This window comes from Periplaneta americana, chromosome 3 (assembly GCF_040183065.1).
Source record: "Periplaneta americana isolate PAMFEO1 chromosome 3, P.americana_PAMFEO1_priV1, whole genome shotgun sequence".
Classification (NCBI taxonomy): Eukaryota; Metazoa; Arthropoda; class Insecta; order Blattodea; family Blattidae; genus Periplaneta; species Periplaneta americana.
Window position 1 is genome coordinate 122,020,050 of NC_091119.1, and position 18,919 is coordinate 122,038,968.

General features: G+C 37.4%; 1 protein-coding gene across 1 annotated transcript in view; it reads right to left on the bottom strand.

Annotated features, from left to right (window-relative positions):
• Positions 1 to 7,770, bottom strand: part of LOC138696479 (NFX1-type zinc finger-containing protein 1-like) — a 108,014-nt gene extending 100,244 nt beyond the window's left edge. Inside the window, exon 1 of the mRNA XM_069821492.1 lies at positions 7,624 to 7,770. The gene's annotated coding sequence lies outside the window, so the exon portion shown is untranslated. The remainder of the gene's footprint in view (positions 1 to 7,623) is intronic.
• Between the last annotated feature and the right edge of the window lie 11,149 nt (positions 7,771 to 18,919).

Genomic DNA, 18,919 nt, shown 5'->3' on the forward strand with positions numbered 1-18,919 from the left:
AAAATGGAGAGATGGATCTACTAATGTGGTATCATCTAATGAGATTGAAAGTATTGATTGTGACACAGTGAAGGTAGGAGTTGAAATTAAAATGTACTGGTTACCGGAGAAAAAATATTATTACGGGAAAGTGATTCAGGTGGATTATTCAAAAGAAAATTCTGCGAACGAAGAATCAGAATCGGAGTCTATGGATGCTCCTGTTAGTATTTTGAAAAGCCACACACAAAACAATTTTGAAGCCGATGTAGAAGCTAGAACTGCTGATAGTACTATTACAAAGGAGCAGTGTTGTCATGAAGAAAATAAAAGACGCGTGCTGGACTTGCCAATTAGTGACTGTGATGACAGTGACTGTGATCCACAATATTCTGAAAAGTGTCAGTTTCTCAAATGCAAAAGTGAAGCTTCTGATATTTGCAAACTTTGTAAATGTTTACTATGTGTTAAGCATTCAAGTGACAATAATAAATGCACTTTCCATCGTCCAGAAGAATCTTCTGAAGAAGAACAACAACTTCAACAGTCATCACGTAAAAAAGTGTTTAAGGTAGTTAAGAATACTGAACTTCCAAGTACATCTATGTCACCACATCTTTCAAATCTCTATGCAGTGGAGGGTGAAAGGAGAGAAGTTCCATTAAAGAAGATTCGCCGTGAAAACAAGAAGAACGTGGCACACAAGAAAATAACTGTAGGTGAAGCATACACAAGTACTAAAACAAAGAAACTCGTACCAGCTCGCCAATTAAAATCTCGGTGCAATGAAAAGTGTAATAAGCAATGTAAGCAAGTAACAGATGTTGAGAGAGTAAATATTTTTTCAAGTTTCTACGGAACGAAAAGCCTACAGTTGCAACGAGAGTGCATTATGCGGCATGTGAAAGTCAAATCCGTAAAACAGAAGAGAACAGATGCTGAAAACTCTAGGAGGTATAGTACATTGATCTACAGTCTACCTCACAATAATGATACTGTTAACGTATGCAAAACAATGTTTCCAAACTCTCTGGGTATTTCAGAGAGGACAATGCGCACGTTACTTGAAAAGAAGACTCCCGAAGGTATGATTGCTCCCGAAAACCGCGGAGGCCGAAATGAAAGACTCAAACTACAAGATAAGCTGCTTAGAGATTCTGTTGTCGCTCATATAAATAAGTTTCCACGAATGGAATCCCATTATTACCGCAAGTCCACGTCTCGTGAATACTTACACCCAGACCTGACACTGTCTAAAATGCATGCTATGTATAATGAAGAAACCATCTCACAGCCCAAGGCTAGTTATCAGACTTATTACACAGTTTTCAAATCAATGAACCTATTGTTCCACCACCCTAAGAAGGACCAGTGCAGTTTGTGTGCAACTTACCGTGATGCTGATGATGTAAAGAAAATTGAGTTGCAGGGTATGTACAATAAACATACAGAAGAAAAGAATGCTGTAAGAAATAAGAAAAACGATGCAAAAATGGCTGCCAAAGAAAATCCTATAGAATTTGCAATGCGGTATTTGATCTTCAGCAAGTTATTCAACTACCTATTTCCAAAGAAAGTGCAGTCTTCTATCGAAGGCGTTTGTCAGTGTATAACTTCACAGTGTACAACATTGCCAACAAAGACTGCCATTGCTTCCTGTGGAACGAGACTATCAGCAAGAGGGGATCTTCTGAGATTGCAACCTGTGTGGGAATCTACCTCCAAGAACTAGATGCCAAAGGTGTAAAGAATGTCAGGCTGTTTGCTGATGGTTTCAGTGGCCAGAATAAGAATACCATTGTAGTAACCATGCTTTTGTACATTCTAAGCAACTCTAAGAATTTACTGTCTATCAATTTGTGCCTCTTTGAACCTAACCATGGTCAAAACGAAGGTGATTCTGCACACAGCACTATCTCAACAGCTCTGGCTCAGGCAGGAGACATATTCATACCTTGCCAGCTGGTACCTATTGTGCGACTTGCTCGACGTGCTGCTCCGTATGAAGTACACTCTATGAGGGTAGAAGATTTCTTTGACTACAAAAGTATTTCAGAGAGCCTTCGGATCCGATCTCTGAGAGAATTTCAGTCTGGAAATAAGATTGATTGGACTACAGTCAGAGAAGTCAGAGTGACCAAAGACGACCCTAACTGCGTTTTTGTAAAAACTAGTCATTTGGACGAACATTATGAGCAGCTATCTCCGAAATCACGGAATATTTGGGAAATTTTGAAGCTTCCTCTGCCTCTTCTTAATGTCACCTCTCCAAAGATTTCGGTTGAGAAGTACAACGATTTGCAGCACCTATGCAAAGGGTCAACACCAGTAATAAGAGATGTTGTTTATGAAACGTTCTACAAGGAACTCCCACATTAATTCTAGGGTACAATTATTATTATTAACCCAAGAACATTTTCAATACTTGTTTATGTTTCTTAAAATTGTTTGTAAACAAATAAATACACTAGTCATTAATTTTATGTAATTTAAAAAAAAAATTCTTTATGTTGCTTTATTAAAATAAGTTTATAATCCTCTTTATTTCCTAGACTTTCAAATACCGTAATTATAATGTATAATAAAAATAAAAAAATAAATAAAATTAGTCAAAAAATAAAGAATAATACAACTCAAAGCAATAGCATAAATTAGTATTATACGATCTGTCATGTGTATGGCGTAAGTGCCTTCCTATTATGAGTGAAATCTTTCGAACAGACGTATCTCCAATTAAGGCCTTCTTGGCCTATAAGGTATCAACATTTTAGAGTTTGCCATTAGTCCTTATTAAGAGGAACAATAAACGAACTGAATCAATGTATTATCTTTGACGTGTCAATTTATTACTTTGAGTTGTAGGTCCGCATATAAACACACTTTTCTTTCAACTGCTCTCCTGTAAAATTACACATTTGTCGCTTACGCCACTTCGTCTTTTTAGCGACGATATATGGAATATATCCATTCAGAAAGCTTACTTTCATTTTCTTACGCAGAGACCACTCACAGTGTCACACGCTACGGATTATTTACATGCCTAACGTGAAATAATTATAATATGTTAAGAATCGAAGGTGATGTGGGTGTACGTCTTATCACAGAAGCGTTACAATCAGCGCTCTCAAGGTTACATCAATCTGCGATCGGGTTTCGCAATGACTAACGATGCTTTGCCCAGTGCAGTTTTAACCTTGAGACCGCTCCATTAGACGTATCATAAACGCAGAAAATGAATCCTTATTTCTATGGAGTGATCAAGACATCTGTGTATCTTATCTGTCGCCTTCCATACAAGATAAGACATGTCGGTGAGATTACCTTGTACTGTGCTTCGTGTTTCTTACGAGCGTGTTACGACAGATCGCATCTCACTCGAGGGCGACCGAATTCAAGCAAGCGATTTAACTCCAATGCAGCCCTCTGACACATAGATTACTGTAGTTCTATAGTTTAGCTAGATGTGTATAGTTTTTGGAAGTGACTGTCCATTTAAGCCCACTCGGATCTCGGTTCTGTATGTTTACCCTTATGCCCTACCCATTCCAGCTTCAGATTGCTTGCTGCAGAGATACAGTCAGAGGCAGCGATTTTGGCAGGTGACCTCGATGACTTTTCCAGTAGGCGAGCCAATATTGTTTGTATGAGCTACATAATTGACTTGCGATAACATTCTGAGTCGTTGTTTATATTTTCATACCCGCAGATTGTATTATTATTATTATTATTATTATTATTATTATTATTATTAGTATTACCGGTATTATTATTATTATTATTATTATTATTATTATTATTATTATTATTATTATTATTATTATCATGAAACACACCACGGTACAGTCCGATTCGAAAAATGCCTTAAATACATGTAAATGACTCGTTCGCAATAATTTTACAATACGCCTCCTACATTTTCCAAATTAAAAGGAAAAAGCATATATACATACACACACACACACACACACACACACACACACACACACACACACACACACACACACACATATATATATATATATATATATATATAAAATCCTACCTTTATCAGATCAATATATAAGATTTGTCCAGTAATAATGTCCACTGGTCGTGCGCCAATTCATGTTAGTAAAATTACGATTCTTCTTATTGATCAAAATATAATTTGGTTAATTGGGTAAAAATGCATGCTGCAGAAGTTAAATTTATAAAGGTATAACAAATAGGATTTCAATGGATATTGCAATGGCAATAATTTAACACACACATTGTGAATAAAAGAGAGAAGAAACCATTTTAAAATATTCAAAATCGTACAAAATATCGGAGAAACCAATTTTCCTTGCACAAATTGCACCAATTGAAAATATAATTACCATTCTCAATAAATATTCCATGGATTCTCAAAAGTTGTTTATTAATCTAGAAGTATTGGCTGATGACTATACTAAATTCCAGCACAAATTCATTCATAGAAAATATACTTTTGAATTTTACTAAATGTATATTATCGAAGGGTGTTACATTACCCCCTTAAATACTGTACATGTGTTAACTGTGTTTATGTCTATCTGGGCTATGTTTTATTTTTTTATATAATTCATAGTACTGAAACTGCCATATTGAATTCGCACAAGTTGTATTATTCGTAATTTTCGTCTCAAAAACCGCTAATATATCTAATTTAATTTTTTACCCATTTTTGTCCCACTCCACCCCTTTAGTTAGGGACAAAGTCGGACAAAATAATACCTTATTCGTATTTTGTGATCGCAAAGATCCCCAGTTATCGACTTTCTTTGAGATCGGATGACATGAGATTTCTCTCTCCCTTCTGCCTTTTCATCATTACCTTAGGAGATGGTATTTAAAAAATCTAAGAATGTTTAACCAAAATTGTAGAGAGTAACCTTCACTACCTTAGGAGATGGTATTTAAAAAATCTAAGAATGTTTAACCAAAATTGTAGAGAGTAACCTTCACTTTAAATTTTACGTCTCTAGTTAAAATATAATATACTTTAACCGTCAACTCCTTTCTTTCTCCTCTCTGCTCTGTTAGGAAGTAAAAATACCTGAAAAGTTATTTGAAGGGAGTACATGAAATTGAATTTTTTTTATACTCCTTATACATTTTAGAAGCAATTCTGAGAGATGAGATGAATAGTCTAACTCAATTTTATGAGCGAGTCTTTGTTTTAAATTTAAAGGCTGCACGTCTGCTGGTTAAAAAAATAAACTGTTATAATTATTTTGATCATTACTGCCTTCCATTTTCCAGCTCTTAATGTCTGTGTTTCGTAAAACTCAGTCTTATCTATTAACTAAGGATTAACAGAAACCTACGTATAGGGTTTAAGGATATTCAAGTTGTCGAATCAGTAAGTCTGTTTATTATAGAAGAGTTTTTTTTATTATATAGATTGTCTTTATACTTCATAGTAACGAGGAAAAGACTATTCAGCGATTGGAATTATCTCGAAAAATGTGTGCCAGGAACTGGTCCCTTTTCATATACGTACATGCACACATTATAGACTAATGTAATTCTATAGGTTAGCTATATGTGCATAGTTTTTAGAAGTACTGTCCAAGTCCACTCGGATCTCAGGCCTGTATGTTTATCCTTATGTCCTACCCATTCCAGCTTCAGAAGATATCAATCGACCTTGCATCGGTGAGTAACTCGCTCTGGAGTTCAGATTAACAAAATCTGTCTGCCAAAATCGCTGGCTCCTACTCTATAAAATTGAAATGTGTTGTAGCTGTGATAAAAGTTTAGAAAATTGGTTTATAGCGCCACATTTTCAGTGATAAAAGTGTGCAATATTCGTTCAGTGATCGGTGAATACTCTACTTTGTCCGATCTTTTAAAAAGAAGATTTCGTATTTTTTTAATTAGTCGAAAGTATAAAAATAGATGTACAAAAAATGAGATCTAAATAAGTAGACATGACAACACTGGGTCTGAGGTTTGTCAAGAGACTACGAGGAAATACGAAAATGAGTTTCCCTGTCTTTCTCTTGGCGATAATCAAAATTATACCGCGAATTATACAAACATATAAATTGCCTTGAAACCATTTTCTGGCAATTTATTACTCTTAGCCCCTCCCCCCACCAATTTTCTCTCAAGAATGGAAAATGGTGCGTACACACTTAGCGAACAAACAACGAACGAACGACAAACGAATGCATTCGCTGACTGAAATCGAAACGTGTGTACGTCGCAGCAAAGGCAAACCGATCGTTTGGTTTGCCTTCGGAAGTGATCCGTCGCTTGTCGGTACATCAAAGGAAGTTGGTATTCGTTGTGGACGGGATTTGCCACTAGTTTGTAGTTAGTGGCAAAACGCAGCGCTTAGTTCAATTTCACCAACAGGATGTAGAAACTGGAGTGGACGGAAGACGTTGTTATAAATCTTATTAATGCATATAGGGAGCAGGAAACTTTATGGAATTCCAAGCATCCTACTTACCACAATAAAGTAAGAAAACATAATGTTTGGGAAGCTATTGAAAAGATGTTCAGCTGCAAAGTAGGCGAATGAAACACATGCAAAATTTCAAAATTATTTTTGTTCATTTATTTTCAGTGGATACGTATTTGTTGTTTATTGTAGGGAGCAGAAGCAAAAAGAAAATTGAGTCCCTACTGACATCATTCCGGAGGGAAAAACAGAAGTCCATAAAAAGATCTGGAATGGGGAGTGATAAAGTGTACCTGGTTCGCGTATAAACATATGTCGTTCCTTTTGGACAAATTCACGCCCAGAAAAAAACAAAGTTCCAATCTTGTGCACACAAAATAAATTATTGACACTGAAAAGTGCCTTTTCGTAAGCATAATGCCCATTCGACAAACACAGACAAATCTCTCTTTTTAGTATTTTAAGATAATTATTGTCAGTGAAGTATCCGTATATTGAAACTTTCCCCTGTCTTGCAGTCGTACCTTAATAAAATCTTCCAGTTCCTCAATTATAGTTGTACATACTTCTGGAACAATCCTGGTAATCAGCTGTTTCGACACTTTGAATAAATACATTAAACTTGTGTACGAATCTCCTGTAGCGAGATATCGAAGTGTTAATGCTAGCCTTTCCTGAATAGGTATTGCTTCTCGCCAGCCTGTGTCTTTCTTGAAAATTGTTGGCCCTATTTTGCACAGTAATATTTCGAAGTCTGTTTCTGAAATGCGACAGAAGTTGTGAAACTGTCCCGATTCCATTCGACGTAAATCATGAAGCTAGACAGTGCCTCTGTATTGATTGCGACTTTCGTAGAATGGCGTCTGCCACCATCATCTTTTGTTTTTTAACTTTCTTTTCGCCTATAATAACAACGGCTGCACTTGCTATAATTATATTTTCGTGTGCCATTATTGCGGATAATCAGCGAACGTGAATATTTTCTGACCATTTGCTGATGATTTGTACGTTACTGCAAACAGCGAACGAACAACGAAGTTTCGCTTCATCATTCGTTCGTTGTTCGTTCGCTAAGTGTGTACGCACTGCTGACATTGATTTATATTTAGCAGAAATGTCTTTCGATATTGCACTGTTGCGAAAGACAGAATATAGCCTAGATAAGAAAAAGAACATGGTGAATATTGACATTACACTCATTAGGTTACACATAGAAAGAGTGTTGATCTTACCTAAAATTAATGCATAAATACGTTCCTCTGTCTTCGTTACACCATTGCTAATTCTGCTCTTTCGACACCAACTGCCACTCCGCCGCACAAACTGGGGAAGTCCAACCAACACAAGGACAGCGAGACGATTACTCATCGTCTCATGTACTCATGGTTGCCAACGAGGACAATTAATTTTCGCTAAACCTAAGTAACACCAGGGATCACACGCTCTTCACTTAACCACATTCCACTGTATTCTCTTGCACAAGAGAAACGTTCATAATTATTATATTACTATTTTACATTCATTTACCATTAGACCAACGAACATCAATCTCTATTGAAATATAGAACTTTTTAAGACACGGAATGACGCGTAAATTTAAGTTTCATTCTTTTTTAACACTCTTGAATGCTTGCATTTAAACTTCAAAATATTTTTATATATACATACCGTCAAGAGGTAATGAAAACGCGATACAAGTATTCTTTTTCACTAATATCAAGGAAAATATTACTTCCCAGAGCTGATCGCAGGCAACTGCCAGTGAGTGCAAATATAGTAATCTAAGAACTGAGATTCTTAAATCCGTTAGGCCTATTTGATTTTTTTCTAACGATAATCAATTTAAATTTTTTTTTGGATCAAAGATTTTCAGTGATAATTGATACTGACGAAAATATGGTGTATTCCTAACGCTAGTCTGGTGTTTTTGTCAGATAGCACCAGGGGCGTCTTAATAGCATTATAGGCCCCTGGGCAAAGCAGTGCACACTGCGCTGCCTACACAAGCACTCAGATGAGTAAAAATGTAAATTATCTAAAACATAAACTTACATTTTATAGTACCGCCAACAAAATCAATGTTTTGACATTAAGAAAATATTATGTACAGTAAAGATTAGTGAATACAAACGTTTGGATTATTATAACATGAGCCTTGAACGTAAAAAAATAAATATTTCAAGATAAAATGATATTTGGTTGGTAAATCATACTGAAGGAGATAGCACAGGTGCACATTACGAAATTACCGTGTATCATTAGTTGTTTTTGATCAAGTGTTCAACAGAAACATTTGCGAAATTTCTTTGTAGAGAACTTCTTCGTAATTGGCTTTAATTTAGGGTGATAGGAATAATTAACTCCTTATTTATTTATTTATTTATTTATTTATTTATTTATTTATTTATTTATTTATTTATTTATTTATTTATTTATTTATTTATTTATTTATTTACGTGTCTGCCTGTCTATCTATCTATCTATATATCTATCTATCTATCTATCTATCTATCTATCTATCTATCTATCTATCTATCTATCTATCTATCTATCTATCTATCTATCTATCTATCTATCTATCTATCTATCTGTCTGTCTGTCTGTCTGTCTGTCTGTCTGTCTGTCTGTCTGTCTGTCTGTCTGTCTGTCTGTCTGTCCGTCCGTCCGTCCGTCCGTCCGTCCGTCCGCCCGCCCGCCCGCCCGCCCGCCCGCCCGCCCGCCCAACCGCCCGCCCGCCCGCCCAACCACCCACCCACCCACCCACCCATCCATCCATCCATCCATCCATCCATCCATCTATCTATCTATCTGTCTGTCTGTCTGTCTGTCTGTCTGTCTGTCTGTCTGTCCGTCCGTCCGTCCATCCATCCATCTATCTAAAGCTCATATATTTTTATTGATTATAAGATTAAATTACCTTAGGGATAACAGCGTCTTCAGGATGTCATTTTCCATACACATAAGTGAAAGCTATACAGAATGTTTAAAAAATACGGGTCATAATTTCAGGTATGTATTTCCCACATGTAGACAATCAAAATAGTTCATTACAACATGTGTCCGGAAATGCTACATTTCCGAGTTATGGCCTTCACAACATTGAAATTCACCGGAACGTTTTTCTTTCCGCAGGTCGTTGTCATTACAGAAGATGCTTGAATACAGACCTCACATCGATGTCTCATTGACCTGCGAACACGATCCCAAACTCCAGGAGTATTGCGTATGTCCTCAGAACTTGCCACAATTCGATTACGAAGGGATTCCAAATCAGGCACCGGAGACGAATAAACCAATGATTTTAAATGGCCCCACAAGTAGAAATCGAGAGGGTTCAGATCAGGTGAGCGTGGAGGCCAAGCAATTGGGCCACCTCTACCTATCCATCGATCAGGAAAACTTCGATCCCAGTACCGGCGAGCCGTACGACTGAAGTGTGCAGGAGCGCCATCATGCAAGAAGTGAATGTGTTGACGATTGATCAGTGGAGTGTCTTCTAAAATATGAGGTATGGTGTTTTCCAGGAAGTTCGTGTACGCCTGCCCCGTAAGTCTGTTTACAAGTACATGGGGTACAACTAATCGATCACCAATGATACCGGCCCACATGCTGAGGGAGAACCGCACCTGGTGATGAGATGGAACAGTTGCTCGTGGGTTTTCATACGCCCATACATGCTGATTGTGGAAATTTGTTATGCCATCTCGTGTGAACTGTGCTTCATCTGGAAATAATACTAAGGCAGGAAAGTTCGGTTTTACACCACACTGCTGCAAGAACCACTGACAGAACCTAACTCGTGCAGGGTAATCTGCTGGTGACAGGGCCTGTACTTGTTGCAAATGATAAGGATACAATTGATACTCTTTCAACAGTCTCCAGACAGTCGTATGAGGAACACTGACTTGCAACGCTAACCTTCGTGTGCTAGTAGAAGGAGTCATGTTCACATCCTCCAGAATCTCCTCCTGTACTTCCGGAGTTGTAGATCTTGGTCGTCCCCTTCCCAAACCAGGAGAGTTAAATTTTCCATACTCGCACAGACGGTAATGGAGACGTACAAATATCTTCCGATCTGGACATTGTCGCTGTGGGTACCTCTCCTGGTACAAACGACTAGCCAGAGCAGCATTGCCGTCCGCCTTACCGTACATACATGAAGTGTATCTCTGCCAGCTCTTGATTTGAATACATGTCGCACAGTCTAACGCCTACACAACACTTAATGTAACCTTCGTCTCGGAATGAACTGTCAGAGTGCCCTCTTAATGTCTCCTTTGACGGAAACGACCTGCGGAAAGAAAAACGTTCCGGTGAATTTCAATGTTGTGAAAGCCACAGCTCGGAAATGAAGCATTTCCGGACACATGCTGTGATGAACTATTTTGATTGTCTACATGTGGGAAATACATACCTGAAATTATGCCCCGTATTTTTTAAACACCCTGTATAGTTCAAACTCTGCTGTCCCATTGCGCTGCAAAGCTGATTTTTATATTGCTTCAATGTTGAAAATGAATGTTTTCCTGCATAATTGGTCACCATCACGCACATGAACTCTCTGAATGCAATTTAAACAATGGGGAAAACATGTCAAGTTGTTCAAAATTATTTTTCCGTATAATGCATAGAAACAATCACAATTTTCATCAAAAACGATGTAGGTACCTATTGCTTGAGATGTTCACATAAATTTGAAAAGTCGACCTGGCTGGCGAGTTGATATAGTGCTGTCCTATGCCCAAGGTTGCAGGTTCGACCCCGGGCCAGGTCGATGGCATTTAAGTGTGCTGAAATGCGACAGGCTCATGTCAGTAGATTTACTGGCATGTAAAAGAACTCCTGCGGGATATAATTTCGGCACATCCGGTGACGCTGATATAACCTCTTGAAGCTGTAGTCGGGTGGTCCAGCGATAGCAAGATATTTTTTCTCCTATATAAGTTATAGTATAGTTTCATTTTAGATATTTCTATATTTCTTTGAGATGTTTGTTTAACCTACGCCACGGGGATCAGCGAAGCGCGTAATAGGCTCTTTATTCACTCAGTCTGATAGGCGCCTAACGCATTTAAAACCAGTAGACGCGAGGAAGGTTACTGAACTTTAGTATAGCATAAAGGGGTTTTTCCTGTCTAGGAACGCGCTGGTAGCGTTGTTTGAATCTGGCAAACAATAGTAGCGTCTGGTGAGCGCGTCACCTTAGTGAGTATTTAAAAGGACGTGAGCCGAGCGTGTATTTCCCCAGACGATTACCGGCCTGTGAGCCGAGCGTGTATTTTCGCAGAATATTACCGGCCTGTGAGCCGAGCGTGTATTTTCCCTCAGACGATTACCGGCCTGTGAGCCGAGCGTGTATTTTCTCAGAATATTACCGGCCAGTGAGCGGATCGTGTGTTTGGTCAAGAAGACTGCCGGCCAGTGGCGTGTTTACTCACTTATATAGTCTACGGCCTGTGAGCCGATCGCGTGAGTATTAATAATATTTCCGGCACTTGTTCCGATCGTGTATATCTTATCATTCTCCGTTTTCCAGCCGATCGAAGTGATAAAGTGTAGATTTCGCACTTTTTAGCTTTGTGTTTTACTCAAAAAGTGACAGCAGCGATTTTAAACTGGCGTTAGACGAGAAGCCGAAATCACACGGAAGACAACAGCCAGTATTCCGTCGCTTGGACTCAAGCAAGGGAAGTGAGCCGAATAAATACGCTTAGTGGAACTCTACTCCTTGGTTTCTTTTCGTGAGAACGACGAACATCACATTATATCCTACGCCCACAAAACCACAAGGTCCCTGAGAAGAGATCTCCTCTACCGGGGGACAAGATCTTCCAGCATCCGTCCATCGACTTCTCCTCTGCCGGCGACGCGACAGAGAGGAAGATAACCAACAACAACGCGTGCCACCAGGTAATCTTGGTCGTCCCCTTCCCAAACCAGGAGAGTTAAATTTTCCATACTCGCACAGACGGTAATGGAGACGTACAAATGTCTTCCGATCTGGACATTGTCGCTGTGGGTACCTCTCCTGGTATAAACGACTAGCCAGAGCAGCATTGCCGTCCGCCTTACCGTACATGAAGTGTATCTCTGCCTGCTCTTGATTTGAATACATGTCGCACAGTCTAACGCCTACACAACACTTAATGTAACCTTCGTCTCGGAATGAACTGTCAGAGTGCCCTCTTAATGTCTCCTTTGACGGAAACGACCTGCGGAAAGAAAAACGTTCCGGTGAATTTCAATGTTGTGAAAGCCACAACTCGGAAATGAAGCATTTCCGGACACATGTTGTGATGAACTATTTTGATTGTCTACATGTGGGAAATACATACCTGAAATTATGCCTCGTATTTTTTAAACACCCTGTATAGTTCAAACTCTGCTGTCCCATTGTGCTGCAAAGCTGATTTTTATATTGCTTCAATGTTGAAAATGAATGTTTTCCTGCATAATTGGTCACCATCACGCACATGAACTCTCTGAATGCAATTTAAACAAAGGGGAAAACATGTCAAGTTGTTCAAAATTATTTTTCCGTATAATGCATAGAAACAATCACAATTTTCATCAAAAACGATGTAGGTACCTATTGCTTGAGATGTTCACATAAATTTGAAAAGTCGACCTGGCTGGCGAGTTGGTATAGTGCTGTCCTATGCCCAAGGTTGCAGGTTCGACCCCGGGCCAGGTCGATGGCATTTAAGTGTGCTGAAATGCGACAGGCTCATGTCAGTAGATTTACTGGCATGTAAAAGAACTCCTGCGGGATATAATTTCGGCACATCCGGTGACGCTGATATAACCTCTGCAGTTGCAAGCGTCGTTAAATAAAACATAACATTTAACATTTACATTTGAAAGGCCGTCTTTGTGATAAACATAAGCCAGATCGTCAATTTTTTTTTTTTTTTTTGTTTAGCTCATCAGAACCTATTGTTATTCATCCTGTTTACACGGTTTTAACGGCTTCTGTCACTTAATATAGTTATAATAAAACATTTTCTTGTGTTAAAATGAAAACGAAGTGATAAATTGCTTAATTAACTAGTTTTGACTTCGCATCAGTCATCTTTAGAAATAATGCTTCGTGCTTCTTCTGATTTCTTCAGTTGTTCTACTGGGGGTGGGGATGCGTTTGTATTTAGTAGCGTGGAGTCAAATAGGATGTATGTTCTGAAATTTACTTGTGTATTGAGGATGTGTTGTAGGTGTGTTTTTGTGTGTCTTAGTTACTTTTCGTATTTTTCTAGTATGTTTAATTTCTGTTTTTTTTTTGTTTGTTTTTTTTTTCAGATGGATATGTATGACTTATATGTCTGTTTCTATGTTGTTGTAGCTGTAGTTGTTGTTTTTGATGTGTTTGCGTATGTATTTTGCTTATCCAAAATATGTGAATGTATTATGTGATTTGGTACCTCCACATACCCAGAACACATCACAAATACCAACTGGAACCTTTGTTTCGCAAAGTTTCTTTGAAATGGATACTCAAATTGCAGTTTAAACAATAGGCTAATAAATTTGACTCGTTGCCTAGCAGTGGGCTATGACATCTGATAAAACCCGTTTTAACCTAGATGGTAACGCAGTGGAGAAAGCAACATATTAACTTGCTTCACACCCGTCCTTAATTAATAAACTGGAATTTTTCTTTGTGAATACGATTAGTTCTTTCTCACTACATTATGAAATCACAAATTTATTATACCAGTTGGACAGTTGCTTTATCAGCAGCAATTTTGGAAAGCAACAAGAAGTAAGATAATTTATTTGTTACTTTGATTAACTTGATTGTAACGTTTGTTTTGGTATTTTACTTATTGTTGACTGAGTATTCGTGTACATTTTTATTTTAGTGGGTTATTTTACGACGCTGTATCAACATCTAGGTTATTTAGCGTCTGAATGAAATGAAGGTGATAATGCCGGTGAAATGAGTCCGGGATCCAGCATCGAAAGTTACCCAGCATTTGCTCGTATTGGGTTGAGGGAAAACCCCGGAAAAAATCTCAACCAGGTAACTTACTCCGACCGGGATTCGAACCCGGGCCACCTGGTTTCGCGGCCAGACGCGCTGACCGTTACTCCACAGGTGTGATCATTCGTGTACATCAAGCACAAGTATATAACCCATAACATTGTTGTGCAGGGGCGGCTTTAGGGGTAGTGCCGTTGTGCCATGGCACTACCAGAATACAGAAGGAAAAGGAGGATTCATATTTTCCGCTCAAAACCTGAGAGAAACAAGTTACGCTTATACAATCTCTACCGTCAATATGATCTTTGCAGCGAAACACGTTGTAACCAGTGTTTGCAGGATGGATCTGTGCCAGGCACTACATCCCAAGAGAAATATAATGGGATGCGCGCGCAGTCTTCATGTTCGCTCGTCCTTTTCAGCATCTAAAGCATGATCTAAAATATGCCAGGCACAAATTGCCGCTGGTTTTTGCAATGCTTGTAAAACTGTATACATCCCCATTTTCTACGCCGATCCCTTACTACCTCTCGCTCTGTCTGCCCTTCCACTTTGTCGGAACAAGTTTCGTAGAGCGAAGACTGCGACAATAAGATAATAAAATCTCTCCCGATTTCTTGAAAACTTGCTTGAGAAAGTTTTCACTTTATTATTTCTACAGCAGTACCAATTGTAGTGTGATCGTGTTAAGTCGCGAGGTTGTCATCGTAATAGTGGTCGTGTTATCGTGTTGTGTACTGTGAAAAAATGAACTCGGTTGGCGCTTTATTGAAATCTCCGTTTTCAACATTAACATATGATAAAGAATTAGGCAGACCAACACCGCACTTAAATATTCATCAAAAGCAGCAAAGTGCTAAAGTTAACAGATCTCGCAAATTCAACCCAGATATTTATTTAATAAACAACTGGTTGTGTGGATGTGATGTGAAAAATGCGTTCTTCTGTTTCCCGTGTGTTCTGTTCCGAGGTGAACTTAGCTGGTCAAAAGTGGGTGTGACAGATTTAGTACATTTATGGGGTAAAATAAAAACACATCATAAGTCAAAGGTTAATATGAATAACGTCTTCAGTTTGTCTATGCTGGGTAAAGTGAACATTGAAAATCAGTTAAATTCACACTACAGACTCGGAATTGCAAAACACAATGAGCAATTTGATAAAAACAGATATGTGTTAAATTTAATAATAAATTGCATACGATTTTGTGGGGCACTAGATTTAGCACTAACAGGGCACGATGAATCTGAGGAGTTTTGTTTGCAAAATAGACAACTTCAACAAAAAAATGATGGATTTATTTTCAAGTCAGAAGAATCGGCGAATGGGTTTTATATATCGCGCATATTAACCTGGTCAACAAAAGTGCTCAAGTGCTCCAGTTGTATAAATTTTGGTGAATGATGATTATTATTATTATTATTATTATTATTATTATTATTATTATTATTATTATTATTATTATTATTATTATTATTATTATTAGAGACGAGAATTTCGTGCATTATAAAATCCCAAAATATGCATGCATTCATGCACTATCAAACAATGAAATATGCATGATCAAGCGAAAAATACATTAAAATATGCACTTTTATTTTTGTTTCAAATGTCTTATTTCACTTCACTTTTTTTGCAAAGTTAAAAACCTAACAACATTTTTAAATTGGTTTCTGTGAGGTTCCTGCACTTGTCAGTCAATAAATTATGTTTTTGTAGGCAGAGAATGACCTCTATATATTGCAAGAAATTACGGTTTTAACGTGAATGAACATATTTGTGACAGTGCCAGGTCAAATTTTTCATTCAAGTTTTCGCCACAAATAACCTTCTTCACTGAACAAAAGAATCCGCAGTCCGGGTTAGCATTTATGACCCTGTCCAATTTGTTTTTCGCCGCTACATCCACTTTCCCACGGGCATAAGTGAGGGATCTATGAAATACTTTGCAGATTCATTCTTTTGTTCCATTCTTACAATATGTGAAACAGATGCGACATGCTGGTCGACTTGAAATTGTTTAGTACATTCCATCTGAAATTATAATAGACCTTACGGTTACTTAGATACGATTTAAAAACGGACATCGCAATTTAATAATTATTTTAAACAAGTTTGTAATTTTTTTACAAAGAACAATTGTCATATAAAATATTCGGAAACAGAACAGCATTGCTTAACTATTTACTCCAAAAGTCGCAAAATACGACATCCTCATCTGATCTAACAAAATCTTTTCGTTTATAGTAATCCACTGTGCAAAGAGTACACTTTTAGAATCTTTAAATTGGAAGCATATTAGAACCACATTAACACGCGCAAACAGAATAAACAAGCACATTAACAACTTACGATATTCACACACTGCAAACACGTTTAACGATGATTCCAATTTTAGAAGAATCTAAATTGCTACTACTACTAGAAAAAGGAAGAGAATTTACAACCTCCCTGAAAGAGGATGCTTTTGACCTAAATTATTTGTCGACAATTTCCTTGAACCTTCTATATTTGCTCTCTACTTACTATTCTCCAAATACCCAACGTAATAAATTCATTTATGACACGCAGTGTATAGAGGCTCGTCGGTAAAGTGTTGTAAAAGTGGACTTCCGTCCAGGGTAATGTCCTCTAACACCTTATTGTGAAAATCTTAACATTTTATTTAATTTTTCTGTTATTTAGTTTTTTTCTTTTTATTTTTCAATCCTGATTCCTGAAGCTAAAATATGGGACATAAAATCGAGAAACTGAGGTGTCCACACAAAACCATTAAAACATGCATTTAAACTGAATGTAATGTATATTATATGCATTATTAAGCTAAAAATAACCTAAATATGCATTATGCATGTTTTTATCCCTACAAAGTCGAAAACATGCAAATATGGACGGGATAAGTACACATATTTGGAACCGGAAAGTAATGAAATGGGTAAGTACTAAGTTTGAGCTATGTCCTATGTTCCTATAAAAACATGCATTTGCATGGAATTCTCGTCTCTAATTATTATTATTATTATTATTATTATTATTATTATTATTATTATTATTATTATTATTATTATTATTATTATTGCTTATTTCTTGTCTTTGGTTTAGACCATAGGCGGATCCAGGGAGGAAATAGTAGGAAAAAGAGTTACCCTCCCCCTTAGGGTATACTGGATCTACCACTGATTTTGGCACGAGGCATTAAATATGTATGAGCCGCCACTGTTGTTGTGGATATAACAAAAATTCCCAGTTTTCATTCTTTGTAGCAGTTGGTTTCAACTATATACTTGTATTAATTCAGAAGTTATAGCTATTTCTTTTGTTATACTTATAAGCGGAACACGGTGTACATTGTTTCTTACGTTACACTATGGTAACGCCAGACTAATGTTGTCACTCATTCTTTGTCTTCTCTTGCTACTAACAGTAAGATGGAGGAGTTAAAAGAAAGTGCATGTAACAAACTGAATGTTACAAACAGGTGCGTAAAAGTGCATGACATACTTTTAGAATAGAAAACGAAAAACTACAAGCATTCTACATAGAGCCACCGAAGCCCAACCTTGTATCTGACGAGAACTCTGCAGATATAGAGGGCGAAATGTTCGACAACCTAAGTGGAAGGAAACTGAATACTGAAGCTGGGGTTATTTTTGTTAATAGTGATAGGGGCGTATTTTGCGGGCTACCGGGGCTACCGGCGGTAGCCCAAGGAAATTACAAAAGAAAAAGTTTTTAATATAACATAATGTAATAATTTTGTATTATTAGTTTTACCATAGTAATTAAAATTAAAGTAATTGTTAGATATATTTTGTGTAATAATAGGGTCAGCGGTAACCCAAACCCTTTAACCAATATACGCCACTGGATAGAATAGGTGGACCAGACGTTATTTCTTTTATAGAAGAAGAGGAAGTTGAAGAGTCATCAGTGATAGGAAGAGAATGATACCAATAACATTGCAATGTATGCAAATGGTGCCATCAGGGAAACTAACGTGAGTGGATAAAATAGTATGTTACATCAATTCAATCGATTTCTCCAGAGAGTGACTTTTAAAGATGGAGATGTTACAAAATTTGTTTTTTTATATATAAAAAAGTTGCTTTATCTATGTAAAAACTGTTTTACCCTATTTTCACATGGTTGTTATATGTAGCTATCAGTGGCGGTCTGTGACTGTGGAACCTAGGGAAGCTACTAAGAAAGCATTGTTTTAAGCAACAGAAAATGACTTCCACATTTACTTTAAGCGAGTGGTTCCCAAAGTGGGGGTCGTGTAAAGAGTGATGGGGCTCGCGAGATGATTTACAAAATAAAAAGAACGTCTTATTAACATACTGTGAATTTATTTCAACTCAACAATAGGATTATTCTTCCAACAATAATTCCTTTCTACAATTCACCTTAAACGCTCTCGTCAACAATAGGATTTTCACTCAACACAGTATTCGTTATAGCACTCCACTGACGGTAATGACAATTTACTTGGACTATTACGAACAACAATGAACTGTTAATCTTAACTAATATTTACAAAGCACTAT